Source organism: Ranitomeya imitator, chromosome 3 (genome assembly GCF_032444005.1).
Source record: "Ranitomeya imitator isolate aRanImi1 chromosome 3, aRanImi1.pri, whole genome shotgun sequence".
In the NCBI taxonomy this organism is placed as follows: domain Eukaryota; kingdom Metazoa; phylum Chordata; class Amphibia; order Anura; family Dendrobatidae; genus Ranitomeya; species Ranitomeya imitator.
The window spans coordinates 756,604,707-756,621,331 of record NC_091284.1 but is presented as its reverse complement, the minus strand read 5'-3'; the positions used below and the strand labels follow the sequence as shown (position 1 = coordinate 756,621,331).

The 16,625-nt window shown below is 42.6% G+C and overlaps 1 protein-coding gene across 5 annotated transcripts in view; it reads right to left on the bottom strand.

The window, feature by feature from the left end:
• STARD13 (StAR related lipid transfer domain containing 13) overlaps positions 1–16,625 on the bottom strand; it is a 612,129-nt gene that overhangs the window by 92,403 nt on the left and 503,101 nt on the right. Inside the window, exon 1 of one of the 5 annotated variants that reach the window (XM_069758989.1) lies at positions 7,386–7,540. The exons of the other annotated variants lie outside the window; for them this stretch is intronic. The gene's annotated coding sequence lies outside the window, so the exon portion shown is untranslated. Of the gene's footprint in view, positions 1–7,385; positions 7,541–16,625 lie in introns of those variants that run through there. 5 annotated transcript variants of the gene reach the window in all.

Below are 16,625 nucleotides of genomic sequence, written 5' to 3'. Positions count from 1 at the left end.
ACTCTAACCCAAACTTTAGCCCAACCCAAACTTTAGCCCTAACCTTAATGGTTATAGCGTTTTTTTTTAGCGGATTTTTATGATTAGCAGCTGTCACACCCTAAAAGACGCTTTTCAATGCAAAAATAGTTTTTGCATCACCACATTTTGAGAGCTATAATTTTTCTATATTTTGGCCCACAGAGTCATATGAGGTCTTGATTTTTTGCGGAACGAGTTGACGTTTTTATTGGTAACATTTTCGGGCACATGACATTTTTTGATCGCTTATTATTACGATTTTTGGGAGACAGAATGAGCAAAAACCAGCAATTCATAAATTTCTTTTGGTGGGGGCGTTTACACCGTTCCGCATGTGGTAAAATTGATAAAGCAGTTTTATTCTTCGGGTCAGTACGATTACAGCGACACCTCATTTATATTTTTTTTTATGCTTTGGCGCTTTTATACAATAAAAACTATTTTATAGAAAAAAATAATTGTTTTTGCATCGCTTTATTCTGACAGCTATAACTTTTATATATTTTCGCTGATGACTCTGTATGGCAGCTCAATTTTTGCAGGACAAGATGACGTTTTCAGCGGCACCATGTTTATTTATATCCGTCTTTTTGATCGCGTGTTATTCCACTTTTTGTTCGGTGGTATGATCATAAAGCATTGTTTTAGCCTTGTTTTTTTTTGGATGGGGTTCACTAAAGGGGTTAACTAGTGGGACAGTTTTATAGGTCGGGTCATTACGGATACCGAATATGTGTACTTTTATTGTTTAGATTTTGTTTTCATTCAAATATTTAATTGGTGATCAAATAAATATTGATTTTATTATTATTATTTATATATACTTTTACAATTATTTTTTTTAAATTTTTTTTTTTTATTTCATTCTAAGTTTTACACTTTGTCCCACTATGGGACACTCATTTTGTGCCGGCTGATTGCTTCTATAGCGTGCAGAGCAGCACAGGAAGTCTCTCTGGTCTGGAGACCCAGATGTCGTCATGATGACATCGGGTCTCCATGGCAGCGATTGGGACCCCCCCAAGGGCAGCCCCTCTGCCAGCACCAGAATGCTAAGATCATGTTTGATCGCAGTGTTCTGGGGGTTAAAGTGCCGGGAGCAGCCTGTGACCGCTGCTGGCACTCAGTGCCGGGTGTCAGCTGTGACAATCAGCTGACACCCGTCAACGATCAGCCGCGCTTCCCCCCGTGAGCGCGGCTGATCGCACATGACGTACTATCCCGTCCATGGGCATATGGGCCCAGGGCACATGGACGGGATAGTACGTCGGATGGCAGAAAAAGGTTAAAAATGGACACACTGATCGTAAAAAACAGACACACGTTTTATGGATGCAAGCCGAGAAGTGGGAGAGGGGATTAAGGGGAGGGAATACAGAATAGGTAGAGTTTGGATAAGTTTATTGTTTTGACAATAATGTCATATTGAACAGAATGGAAAAGACAACTTGATATGGATTCTATGACATGTCACTGGGTTGATATGTTTTGTTTTAAACTAATATAAAGAGTTTGAAAAACAAACAAACCGGACCCACGGATGGCGCACTGATGCCCAGCGCTGATGACACGGCACTAATTTTCCATGTACGTGTTATTATAACATTAGACTTGCAGTATAGCATTCAGATTTTTTTTTTCTCTCCGGTTATACATTAATCCTCTGCATGCTTTCATGGTAAAATAGTGTGTTTCCTCCTGGAGATTTTCTGTTATTATTTTGTAGGTATGAGCCCCTGGGCTTTGGCATGCTCCGCTATTGTTTCCACGAGTCACGCATTGTGTATTATTCTCCTTGGGGAAGACAAGGGCATAACTGCGTTAATTATGTAATTCCATTGTTAAGATCGCGCACGTCACTAAAGCGCCAGTGTGATCCCAGCCCCCGTAGTAAAGGCGGCCAATAAATTACACTAAGACTCCCATCGTCCACCTTGTACCGTCTGCATTCACTTAGCGGCGCAGTCACTCCTACCGACGAACCATACTTGACTCATTTGCCGTCGTTTAGGACATTAATTTCGTTTTCCTCTTGCGGTTATTACCAAGTGCAATGTTTATCCTTTCATTTCCAATTCTGCGTGTACTCGCTTCTTTCCCAGATCGCAAGTAAATACAAGTAATCAGTAGGAATTTCGGTGAAATACATAAAGCAGTCATCCTTATGACTTTAGCAGAAGATAAACGATTCCAGACGTTGGACATGATCCACTTTCCCACACAGGCTACAATGTTTTGTCATCCATATTGGGTAATAACACTGGGATTTTTTCCCGTCAGTTAACAGCCAAATTTTTTTTTTCAGCTTCTGGCCTGTTCAAAGGCACATGCACTAAAACGAAGACAATTAGTCTTTATCTCCTATCATTTGGTAAGATAAATATTTAACTCAAGGCAACGATGACTTCTAAGATTTTCCATTTCAGCCTGATCTGGAAAAGCTGTGTGGATCTGACATGTGGGCGTCTCGGCTTTACTTTTTAATGATCCTTCAGGCCTTCTTTTTTTTTTTTTTTGCCTAGAGCTGACCGCATAGTTACACACATTTATGTTTGCAATTTTGGGATGTTTTAATCCCACCCAGGACTTCCCTTATAAATGGAGTGGGTGAAAAACCAATGCTTTTTTATGATTGAAAGGTTGGAAACTTGACAAAAATCACCTTTTCCTTTTAATACAATCTGTCAACAGGTTTTTCACCTAATCTGTGAGCAGCATAATGTAGAGACAGAGACCCTGATTCCAGCGATGTGTCACTTACTGAGCTGCTTGTTATAGTGTTGATAAAATCATTCCTTAATGAGCATGATATAATTATCATTAGAGGACTAGTAAATCTGATCCCAGTAGTCCAATCCTGCCCCCACTTCTGATTAGCAGCTCTCTGTGTACACTGTGCATAGGCAGAAAGTTGTCAATTAGTTGTGTGGGCGGGGTTATACAGAGCTCAACCTTCAGAGGACTGCTAGATATGCAGCAGATAAAACTTCAATTTTATCAAAATGATAGCAAGCAGGCCAGTACGTGACACATCGCTGGAATCAGGTTCTCTGACCCTACATGATGCTGCTCTCGAACTGCATAGCAAAAACCTGGTGACAGATTTCCTTTAATGCTGAAGTCGATTGAATACAAACGTAATCCTCATGTCTGTCATTAATTCTGTCTGATGGATCCGTTGCATTCAACTGCACATGCTCAGTAGGAAAGCAGAATTGTTTAAATAAATGATAAAATATGTCAAACAAAAACAAATGGAAGCAGAAATTCTGTTTTTTTTAGAGGGATCTGTCAGGAAAACAGAAACCTATGGTTTTCTTTCTGTCCATTTGTTTTTTTTTTTTTTGTGACTTTCCAGTAGGAAAACAAAGTCGTGAGTACAAAATATAGACGTCCATGAAACATGACCCATGTATGGACCATGCTATATAGACTGTCCGCAGGTCTGCCAAAACAAACCCAACATCCTCATATATGCCTATGACGTTAATTAGTTTGGGTCGAGAAACCTGAGGACAGGCTGTACATCACGATCTGTACATTGACCAAGTTTCATGTATATCTAAACCCAAAGTATCCAAACAATATAATCCATGTAAAAAAATACTGTCAAGGTTCAGCTAAACTACAAGGGCAATATTCATTATTTTATTTGAATCTTTTTTTTTTTGCTTTGTTTTTAATTTTTTTTTGCATTTTTCATTTGCACCTAATTCTTCTTCTTATTATTTGTCCCTTTTTAAAGTGATTGTCAGCAGGATTTTGCTAAGTAAACTACAGACATTGTCAGGTTGGCGCTGTTATACTGATTAATCTGTCACGCCAAAACTCGCCTATATAGGTACCTTCACACTGATCAACTTTCCAACGATCACGACCAGCGATACGACCTGGCCGTGATCGTTGGTAAGTCGTTGTGTGGTCGCTGGAGAGCTGTCACACAGACAGCTCTCCAGCAACCAACGATGCCGAAGTCCCCGGGTAACCAGGGTAAACATCGGGTTACTAAGCGCAGGGCCGCGCTTAGTAACCCGATGTTTACCCTGGTTACCATTGTAAAAGTAAAAAAAAAAACACTACATACTTACATTCCGGTGTCTGTCACGTCCCCGGCGTCAGCTTCCCGCACTGTCTGTGTCAGCGCCAGCTGGCCGTAAAACAGAGCACAGCGGTGACGTCACCGCTGTGCTTTACGGCCGGCCCTCACAGTCAGTGCGGGAAGCTGACGGCGAGGGACGTGACAGACACCGGAATGTAAGTATGTAGTGTTTTGTTTTTTTTTAACTTTTACAATGGTAACCAGGGTAAACATCGGGTTACTAAGCGCGGCCCTGTCTAACCTCTATTGTTGGTAAAATATTTGAAGGGTTTCTGAGGGATGTTATTCTGGATTATCTCAATGAGAATAACTGTTTAACTCCATATCAGCATGGGTTTATGAGAAATCGCTCCTGTCAAACCAATCTAATCAGTTTTTATGAAGAGGTAAGCTATAGGCTGGACCACGGTGAGTCATTGGACGTGGTATATCTCGATTTTTCCAAAGCGTTTGATACCGTGCCGCACAAGAGGTTGGTACACAAAATGAGAATGCTTGGTCTGGGGGAAATTGTGTGTAAATGGGTTAGTAACTGGCTTAGTGATAGAAGGCAGAGGGTGGTTATAAATGGTATAGTCTCTAACTGGGTCGCTGTGACCAGTGGGGTACCGCAGGGGTCAGTATTGGGACCTGTTCTCTTCAACATATTCATTAATGATCTGGTAGAAGGTTTACACAGTAAAATATCGATATTTGCAGATGATACAAAACTATGTAAAGCAGTTAATACAAGAGAAGATAGTATTCTGCTACAGATGGATCTGGATAAGTTGGAAACTTGGGCTGAAAGGTGGCAGATGAGGTTTAACAATGATAAAGGTAAGGTTATACACATGGGAAGAAGGAATCAATGTCACCATTACACACTGAATGGGAAACCACTGGGTAAATCTGACAGGGAGAAGGACTTGGGGATCCTAGTTAATGATAAACTTACCTGGAGCAGCCAGTGCCAGGCAGCAGCTGCCAAGGCAAACAGGATCATGGGGTGCATTAAAAGAGGTCTGGATACACATGATGAGAGCATTATACTGCCTCTGTACAAATCCCTAGTTAGACCGCACATGGAGTACTGTGTCCAGTTTTGTGCACCGGTGCTCAGGAAGGATATAATGGAACTAGAGAGAGTACAAAGGAGGGCAACAAAATTAATAAAGGGGATGAGAGAACTCCAATACCCAGATAGATTAGCGAAATTAGGATTATTTAGTCTAGAAAAAAGACGACTGAGGGGCGATGTAATAACCATGTATAAGTATATAAGGGGACAATACAAATATCTCGCTGAGGATCTGTTTATACCAAGGAAGGTGACGGGCACAAGGGGGCATTCTTTGCGTCTGGAGGAGAGAAGGTTTTTCCACCAACATAGAAGAGGATTCTTTACTGTTAGGGCAGTGAGAATCTGGAATTGCTTGCCTGAGGAGGTGGTGATGGCGAACTCAGTCGAGGGGTTCAAGAGAGGCCTGGATGTCTTCCTGGAGCAGAACAATATTGTATCATACAATTATTAGGTTCTGTAGAAGGACGTAGATCTGGGGATTTATTATGATGGAATATAGGCTGAACTGGATGGACAAATGTCTTTTTTCGGCCTTACTATGTTACTATGTTACCTACAGCCGTCTGTCCTCCAGCGCTGTGCTCTGCACTCCTCCTGCACTGGCTGTGAGCGTCGGTCAGCCGGAAAGCAGAGCGGTGATGTCACCGCTCTGCTTTCCGGCCGCTGTGCTCACACAGACAGTACAGGAGGAGTGCAGAGCACAGCGCTGGAGGACAGACGGCTGTAGGTAAGTATGTACTGTTTGTTTTTTTTACTTTTAGGATGGTAACCAGGGTAAACATCGGGTTACTAAGCGCGGCCCTGCGCTTAGTTACCCGATGTTTACCCTGGTTACCGGCATCGTTGGTCACTGGAGAGCGGTCTGTGTGACAGCTCTCCAGCGAACAAACAGCGACGCTGCAGCGATCCGGATCGTTGTCGGTATCGCTGCAGCGTCGCTAAGTGTGACGGTACCTTAAGACTACCTACCGTCTCGTCACAGAGCACGGGCATATCATTAACCGAAAAACTCTAACACTGATTACACAAGAACCACAAGACAAATTTGCCCACCTGACAATGTCTGTAGTTTACTTAGCAAAATCTTGCTGACAGGTTCGCTTTAAAGACTATTTTATGCGTATTTGCCTGGATTTTCTTTTATGTTTTTCATTGTGGGCAGGGTTTGGGCTTTCCAAATGTTTTCTTCTTATTCATCAATTGCGACTTTTTACAAGATTGCTACATTTTTATACATATTCTAGTCCCACCTCTGGAAAGAGTTTACGATGTCTAAAAATGTGGCATTAGTTTTGTGTAAGATGCAACTTTTTGCGCCCAAAAAAGGTTAAAAACAAAAGCAAAGAACACTTTTGATTTTGCCCAAAATTTCAGAATCACATGTGCCATTTTTGAAGAGTTTGTCGAGAAAACAAATGAATATCTCAAGACTTCCCGCCCCCCCCCCCCCCCCAAAAAAAAGAAAAGACTTTAGAAAAACACAGCAAAACATGAATCAGGGACTTAGGGTCTGACGACAATCTTGCTGATGGTTTCCATGACTAACAGACATGTGAAAACAGCTGTAGACGTCTTTGGAATCTATTCAACATAAGTAAAGCAAAGTACTCGTAAAGTTGCACAACTTTTTCTGCATATTGCATCTATAGATAAACTGATGGTATGAACCGCAAAGTCGAGTTGCACGTAAACCTTCATACTCCGATACATATATTTTCCTACGTGCTCTGCACTGATCAATCCTACAATTATACACATCCCGCAAGCTGCCGTCCCTTACCTTAGATCTCCCCTCAAAGACATTTCTAAAATATAGAAAGTGTTACAAAAGCAGAAGTGCTCGTTAAGATGTAGTCGAATTCAACCATAAATCACCCTTGTGACGCACAAAGGAAACAGTGACATATCTAGCTCTGCTACATCTGCAAACAATAAGATGTTGTTTCAAACATTTTTTTTACACAAAAACGACATATTATTGCATGCTGGTACTTATAGTTCCCTGATCTACAGACAATGCTATCAAACCAGGAAATATTAAACTACTATTCTGGGGGTGGTAAGCCAGGTATAGGGGCTTCCTGAAAACATACTACATCACATGCCTTTCAGACTTGACTACACCTATCATTTGACTGATAATGGAGTAATCACCATATCTGATTCTGCCATGCGGAACAATGACAGGAGTGGAAACAATACCTTGTCAGCAGAACTTTTCCCCATCTCATTTTCCTGGCGTTTCCGGGAGTCCGCAGCCCTGATGGTCCCCTATAATCAGTCTCGCAGCTTGTATATCCCAGTGATGCTGTATACAGCTGTGCTGTACATCACTGCCGCCCGACCAGAGCTGTGACTGTTTCCACAATCCCACAAGCCCGGCCCATCCGTATTAAGGGACTGGGGCTAAAAACAGCTGGAATTCCATAAGTTCCTCTGGCAGCTGCTTGTAGTAAGACACCAGTATGATGAAAGCACGTATTACTGTAAATGTGCAGCGTCGCTTCTCTGGTAATTATCCCTCATTTCTGTCTCGTTTAGTAAGAAAAGCAAAGAACAGAAAGAATATGATTTCAGGACATCTCTAATAGAAATGTTCTGGTCGGTTAGACATATGGAGATCGGAAACTTCGCTCTTTGGAAATGCAAAGTATAGGATATGGCATTTAACCCCTTACAGCCACAGCTGGATTTGGACTTTTATAGATGCAGTGATACCAAAAATGTTCACTTTTATATTAGTTTGGGTTTTATTTAAAAAGAGGGGTATGGACATACACAACCTGTTACCATGTCAAAAGTACCCAATTTCCGCTTTTATATTGTTCCCGCTGCTTGCATTTTTAAAAATATCCGCCACGTGGTTCCCAACAGGGGGTCGGACAGCAGATGGCACAACACACACAACGGGATGGAAATGGAGAGAGGAAGGCCCTACTGATAGGGAATAAGGGATGGTCACCACCTGAGCTCAAACCTGGGACTATCCCTGCACTCCCTTAATGCCCTAAGTGGGTCCTTCCCCCCCCCCACCGCCGTCAGGAACCTTATCCCTCGCTGTCACCTAACACTGCCCTGGCTAGTGCACTGGCCGGCAAGGGTGCTAGCCTCACCATTGCAAATGGTACAACACAGGGGACAGTGACAAACACGACAGAGACAAGGAGAAAACACCAAACTTAGCTTAGTAGCTTTCTCTGCCGGAAAGCGCCACACAGCAAAAGAAAGGCACCCAGACCACGAACTCCACAAAACCAGCAGATTCACCACTACTACCAGAGAGCTCCTTACTCCAGGCTTGGTTAATATAGATTGCTCTACCACTGACAGTCAGCTGATACATCAGGTGACTATTTAAAGGATAGTGGGAGTGGTCCCCACCCACATCAGCTGACCTAGCAACTCTGCAATTGCAGTACACAGCCAGCAAGGGAAACTGACATTAACCCCTGCTGGCCTGAAATGAAAAAAGCTACATTTAAATCATAGTGGAACCAGAGCTGCCACGCATCCAAAAAGGGATCGATATACTGTATAAGAGCTTCATATTTAGTGCAATTTTTTTATCTTTTCCAAGGGGGTGGTGCTCACGGTATCCTCTGGGGTGTGTTTTTTTAGCTGCTCCGCATTATTATCCCGTGAGCACCACCCCCTTGTAAAAATCATGAATATTAATATTAAATGAAAAATCCCACATCTCTGGAACCGTATGATGGATTTTGAACAAACAAAAAACGTAATACTCAGGGAAGCAAAAACTGGCCACTTTTTAGACCTGGTGACAGGTTCTCTAGTGGCATGGCCTATGTCTATGGTAAGTATGCTCTGGCTGCCCTAACACAATAGAAATAGACAATAAAACAAAAACTATGCCAGTAAAAAGCACTGCAAACGTAATATACACTGTATTGTGGAAAAGTATTAGGTAGGTGCGGAAAATATGTTGCAAACGAAAGATGCTTTAAAAAATAGAAGGGTTAATTATTTTTATCAATTAACAAAATAATTCAATTTACAAAAACAGAAGGATTAATTATTTTTATCAATTAAAAAAATGCAAAGAGAATGAACAAAAATGAATCTGAATCAATATTTCGTGTGACTTTACCTTCACAACAGTACCAAAGCATCAATTATTCTAGATACACTCGTACAGTTTATGAAGGAACTTGGCAAGGAGATTGTTCCATACATTTCTGAGAGCTAACCAAAGATCTTGTGTGGATGAGGATTGCGCAAATCTTTCTCTCTCTATATGTAATCTCAAACAGACTCGATGATGTTGTGTTCAGGGCTCTGCTGCTCAATAAATTTGGAGCCAATTAAATGTCTCCTTGTTGATATTACATGATGAATAAGTATCTGTCCGTATTTCTCAGCATTAAGGATGTCATTAATCCTGACCAAATCCCCATCTCTATTTGCTAAAATGTAGCTTCAAATTTACAAGGACCCTACACCATGCTTCACTGTTCCGGCAGACACTCATTATTGTTCCTCTCTCCTTGGGCCGTTCGACGAACAACCTGTCTTCTGTTACAGCCAAATATTTTACATGTTGATTCATCAGCGCTGAGCACCTGCTGCCATTTTTCTGCACACCAGTTCCAATGTTTTTGTGCACAGTTGCATCGCTTGGATTTGTTTCCATGTCGAAGTTATGTTTTTTTTAGCCACAGTTCTTCCATGAAGAAAATTTGTGGCCAGAATTCTCAGAGCAGTAGATGGATGTAGCTGAGTACTACTAGCTTATGGCACTGCTGGCCATCTTCCGATTTCGATGGGAAGTAAGCATGATGTGTCTTTCATCTGCTGCACTATGTTTCCTTGGCCAACAATAGCATCAATGGTCCTCTACCTTCTTGATGCTTCTTCAAAAGAGCTTGAACGGCACATTTTGAAATACCAGTCTGCTTTGAAATCTTTCTCTGGGAGATCTTGTTGATGCACTATAACTACCTTGCGTCCTGTTGCTGTGCTCAGTATTGCCATGGTGTATGACCTGTAACATGAAGCTGTCTTTGACAACCACACATTCTTAGTAGAGTTTGACTGTACCTTACCTAGTTTTAAGCTTATACGCCAGGCGTGGGCAATACATTTTCACAAGAGGCTACTGGAAAGACCATGACTGTGGAAGGCTGAACCAATCGGTCAAACTTAATTCTACTCATTATTAGTGTCTTATATAAGTTTTTATCACTTAATATTGAGCAGTACTGTAAATCTGTTGACTAGCTGCTACTATTAATACATGTTACGATGGTGCTTATTGTAACCTGTATTCGAACGTGTGGCAGCTAATCAGCACTATAAAATGTATTGATTTTTATAAAGTTTGTATAAAGCACCAAATACCGTGTCTGTGCTTGTTATTCTGCCCATGTACCCTGATTAACAGCTCCCAACACAATAGGATGCTCCCCAGTCCCCACACACAGTATGATTTTCATACACAGCCGCTCAAACAGTATGATGTCCCAACACAGCCCTCCATGCAGTATGATGTCCTCGCAAAGCCCCTTTACATAGAATTATGTTTATACACAGCTCTCCATGCAGAATGATGTCCCAACACAGACCCCTTTGGGCACAGTACTATGTCTTCACACAGCCCTCGTAGGGCACAGTGTTCTGTCCCCACACAGACCCCTTTTGGCACAGCATTATGTCTTCACACAGCCCTCGTAGGGCACAGTGTTCTGTCCCCACACAGACCCCTTCGGGCACAGTATTATGTCTTCACACAACCCTCGTAGGGCACAGTGTTCTGTCCCCACACAGACCCCTTTTGGCACAGCATTATGTCTTCACACAGCCCTCGTAGGGCACAGTGTTCTGTCCCCACACAGACCCCTTCGGGCACAGTATTATGTCTTCACACAACCCTCATAGGGCACAGTGTTCTGTCCCCACACAGACCCCTTCGGGCACAGTATTATGTCTTCACACAGCCCTCGTAGGGCACAGTGTTCTGTCCCCACACAGACCCCTTCGGGCACAGTATTATGTCTTCACACAACCCTCATAGGGCACAGTGTTCTGTCCCCACACAGACCCCTTCGGGCACAGTATTATGTCTTCACACAACCCTCATAGGGCACAGTGTTCTGTCCCCACACAGACCCCTTCGGGCACAGTATTATGTCTTCACACAACCCTCGTAGGGCACAGTGTTCTGTCCCCACACAGACCCCTTTTGGCACAGCATTATGTCTTCACACAGCCCTCGTAGGGCACAGTGTTCTGTCCCCACACAGACCCCTTTTGGCACAGTATTATGTCTTCACACAACCCTTGTAGGGCACAGTGTTATTTATATCCCTAGACAGCCCACTCCTCAGGGCTCAGCATTGTGTCCCTTCATGCCACCTAGGGTACAGTGTTATGGTACCCATAATGTACTCTCAATTAGGAAAAAAATGCTACAAATCTAACCCTGACGGCTCCCTGTTCCATCATTATATTCAATGGTTTCCAGATTCTAGGGATGTAGATATCAATGAAAGTGAGACCCTGGGCATGGAGAGGCCACATGGTGCTGAATGCCAATGTATCAAGCCCTTTGGCTGTCCTGGCCCGTGGGCCACACTATAATAGCCAGAGGGCCGCATGTGGCCTGCGGGCTGCACTAAGCCCAGGTCTGCTCAACACAGCTGTTTCTGTTTCAGTTACTGACGGTATTTCAACCTACATATGGAAATGATGACCATCATCACCTCTTTGTTATAATTGGTTACTAATGTACCTGATTATAATCCTACAAAATCCCTGACTTGGAGCAAGTGTACCTACAGGGATTGAAGCTCTTACACCAAATATTGAATTTATTAGATTTCTCTTTTGTTCTATCACTTTGCATTTTGTTAATTGATATAAAAATAAACTATTACAACTTCCATTTCTGAAATCATTCTTACTTTGCAGCATTTTGTTTTGAACACCGGGCAAAAACCTTTGCACAGTACTGTAAATGCTTCACAATTGATAGGTGAATGAATGGGCAGATAGTAAATCTAATTAGATTTACTAAGTGAAACACACAGAATTATATCTCACCTCAAGCCCTTTGCGTTGCTCCTTTTTTAGGGCTTGCGCACACGACTGTATCTTTAGTTCGAGTGTGATCCGTCAAAATATCGGATCACACTTGGATCAATTTAATTCTACTGGGCCATGCACATGTCCGAATTTGTCATCAGACGGAGTCTGTTCTAGGAAAAAAATCACAACATGCCTGATTTGCATCCGATATTAGGATCGCACTTGGCCAAGCAAGTCAATCAGTCAGAGGAAAACATCAGGCTGCACCCGGATGACATCAGAGTGCAGTCTGATTTCCACAAACTGACACAATGTAGAAGATGGAGATTTTGTTTTCTCCATCTTCTCGTCTGTGAGAATCATATCACATTATGATCACACTCTGACAGAGTTTAATCAGAGTGTGATTATCATAATTGGCCAGATCCTCTTGGATGAGAGAAAAGGTGTGAACCTGCCCTAATGGACAGACATTAATCAAATTTGGTAACTTTGCACTTTTATGGCAATGTGTAGTATTAGCAATAAATTCACACCGTGTTAAAAGTATGTTTAATTTTGCTTACGTATCTTCTGGGAATAGTAAGTAAAGAATATGATGTAAACAGGAAAAGTCCTTGAAACGTGAAATCAAAGAGAATTATAACGAGCCATTACTGTAAATGATTCAGCAAGTGTAAGACTTGTGGTGTGAACTTGGGCAATAGATGGAAACGTCCACACTTTTTTGTTATTATTCGTGTAATTGTAATAAGACAGGAACGCTGCGGGGAACTGAGGCGAACACACAGCAATGTGATACATAAATAAGAGGATGAGCTGCAGGTCATACTATCATCTACAGCTAAAGGCTTTCCGTGAACCGATTGACCTGGGAAATGACTCCACTTTTCTTTTGCAACTAATATTCATGAAAAGGCTTGTCCTGCAGTCACAACTTAACCCCTCTCCACAGGACAGTTTAAAGGGACTTTCCACTCTTTATTAAAAAATTATTAATGTGAAGCCATCCTGATAAAAGAATTAGCGTAAAAAAACATTCTTCACCTCTGTAATACACCATCTGCTCCAGCGCTGTAGCTCCACCGGTCCCGTATAGGAAGTTACGATGTCCCCGATCAACTGTCACCCGGCCCTGCAGCCGATCAGTGGCATCAGCAGTCAGGTCAATAATGGTCAGGATTAGTGATGAGCGAATATACTCATTGCTCTAATTTTCCCCAGCACGCTCGGGTGACCTCCGAGTATTTTTTAGTGTTCGGAGATTTAGTTTTCATCGCGGCAGCTGAATGATTTTCAGCTACTACCCAGCCTGAGTACATGTGGGGATTCCCTAGCAACCAGGCAACCCCCACATGTACTTATGCTGGCTAAAGGTACCTTCACACTAAGCGAGGTCGCTAGCGAGATCGCTGCTGAGTCACAAGTTTTGTGACGCAACAGCGACCTCAGTAGCGATCTCGCTATGTGTGACACGTAGCAGCGACCAGGCCCCTGCTGTGAGATCGCTGGTCGTGTCGGAATGGCCTGGACCTTTTTTTGATCGTTGAGGTCCCGCTGGGTAGCACACATCGCTGTGTTTGACACCTTACCAACGACCTCGTTGACGACTCAGACACCGACACATAGGCGTGCATTTGCGTTGCCTTTTCCGCACCCCTCCGCTCCGATTGGTGGTCACTACTGCGTTCTGATTGGCGGTCATGCCTTCAACAGAAGGCGACATAGTAGCGCTTCCATCCTTTGTTCCTGACCGCGTGGTGGTTTGCAGATCGTTGTAGAGTTCTCCGGCCTGCGACTCCTCTTCGATTTATCTATTCTTCAACGGTTCTTCTGACACCTTTTGTGCATGGTAGGTATCGTTTGGGGTCTCAAATGCATTCCCACCGAAGGGCTATTGTGTCGCCTCATAAGGCAAGGCCGCCACCAATCAGAACGCAGTAGCGACCACCAATCGGAACTGAATGGGCGCGGAAAAGGCAACGCAAATGCACGCCTGTGTGACTACAACGTCACACAGGACGTCCCTCATCGAGGTCTGAATCGTCATAATAGCTGCCATGTGACAGGGTCACAACGACCAACGACATCGTTGTACAGGTCGCTACAGGTCGCCGCATCGCTGCTGCGTCGTTGGGAAGATCTCACTGTTTGACATCTCACCAGCGACCACATAGCGACGCAGCAACGATCCCTGACAGGTCGTATCGTTGTCGGGATCGCTTTAGCGTAGCTAAGTGTGACGGGGCCTTAACAGATGTAAATCATTCAGCTGCGGCAAGAAAAACTAAATCTCCGAGCACTTAAAAATACTCGGAGGACCCCCGAGTGTGCTCTGGAAATCTTGAGTAACGAGTATATTCGCTCATCACTAGATGTAACTTTACTTGACACAGAAGGTTTTCTTTATAATGATTTTCGTACAGATTCTGTGACAAAAATCTATCTTAAAAAAACAGTAAAAATATTTATTATTTATTTATTATGCTTTTGCTTATATAGCGTTATCTTATTCTGCTGCGATTTACATACATTTTCATCTCTGTCCCCATTGGGGCTCACAATCTAAATTCCCTATTATAATATCTTTGGAGTGTGGGAGGAATGCTTGAAATAAAACATATATAATGCACATGGCGAGTTTTTTTTTTAGTATGAAAAACTTGCTATTTTTACCCACCAAATTCCACAGGAGCAGCGCCAAAAACGGTCATCAAAAAACGCTTGTTCAATATCAAGAGATTCCACTTCAGATTTTTCCGCAAGTAAAATCTACATAAAGACATTTGTGTGGACATAATCTAAGAGGTTTTATAGAAAACACAATAAGAAATTTATGTAGAACTTTTGAAAGTATTCATGACATGGTATGGCCGATACGCACCATTAAAGACTTCTTTCCCTATTACCAAAATTACACATACCGTAAAACCCCTCCAGTCTTAATAATCATACAGGGGAGACAATATTTTGGATAAAATTGACCACAGCGGCCATTTACTTTATTAGATATTACAATAACAATAACCATTGTGAATTAATGGAAAAGAGGGAGGTCCTTGGAGCTACCAAATCTGACACACCTTAACCAATTATTCAAATTAGAAATATCTTTGCCCACAGCTGTGAAACTGAAGCTTGAGGGCACCACACCACAGTCAGTGGTAAAATAACACCAGCTACTGGTTCCCAAGGGTCCAGCCCATTCAGAGCCCCACTAAGAGCCATATGAGCCACTATTAAGTCCATCCTGTAGGGAACCCTCCATCTGATTCCCCCACAACCAATTTTTTACACCAACTGCAAGGACACCTCCCACCAACACCGCAAACGCACTGATTCCTCAAGTGCGTGTTCCCCGTCAATCACCAGAGCATGTTCCAACCCTTCTTGCACACCGTCTTGTGACCAAAAATTCCCTTCGCCAGCTTCCGGATCGTGATGACACTCTCTGATGCCCCTATTCTGTACTACAAATCGTGATATAGCCCTATTTAACTTCACCCTTGCCCTATTGGCCCCCTTCTATTGATCTCGCAATGCGACATGTTTTCCTATGCACTATATCCGACCAAGCCACCGTTTTTGGAAATTATGACCATAACCTAAAAGGTCAAAATGGATTTTCTTAATCAGTTCCTTCACTGCCCTTACATCCAAGTCATTATCTCCGAAGTGTGAAACCAGAATGTCAGGCATAGTATCCAGACATGCTGCCTTATTATTATTATTATTATTATACATTTTTATAGCGCCATTTATTCCGTGGCGCTTTACATGTGAATACGGGGCAAATATAGACAAATAAATTAAACATGAGCAGATAACAAGGCACACGACCTTATGCAACCCAGGTAACACCTGACTCTACACCATACCTCTGAATCCGAGACATCTAACTATCAGCTCTTCTGTACGAAAAGCTAGCTGCCTTTTTTCCGGTCTGATATCTGCACGCTTTGCCCCCCCCCCCAATGCATAAAAAAGTGTCCAAACAGTCAGGCTAAACAAGGCCCTTCATCCACAATGCAAAACAAAGAACATGCTTAAATACCTACAATTATTAATTCAGTATTAACAAATTCCAGCAAAACCAACTGTTCAGACTAATGTCTTATATATGACCTGTACCTACTAGAGCTCCATCTTCCTATCCGTTGTATTTCCTCTGGCCTGAGGCCCCTGTCTGTAGCTTCTGTCGCCGCACCTATCCTAAAGGAGTGAGAAGTGAAGCAATCCAAATCCAAACCCAAATCCCTTAAACCTTTTCTCATAACTGCAATAAATTGGTATCTTGAAAGAACAGACCCATCCACATGATGAAGCAATGGACCGCTTCTTTCTGTTCATAACTGTCGATACTCTATGAAACAGCGTAATGGGCACATCTCAGACCCA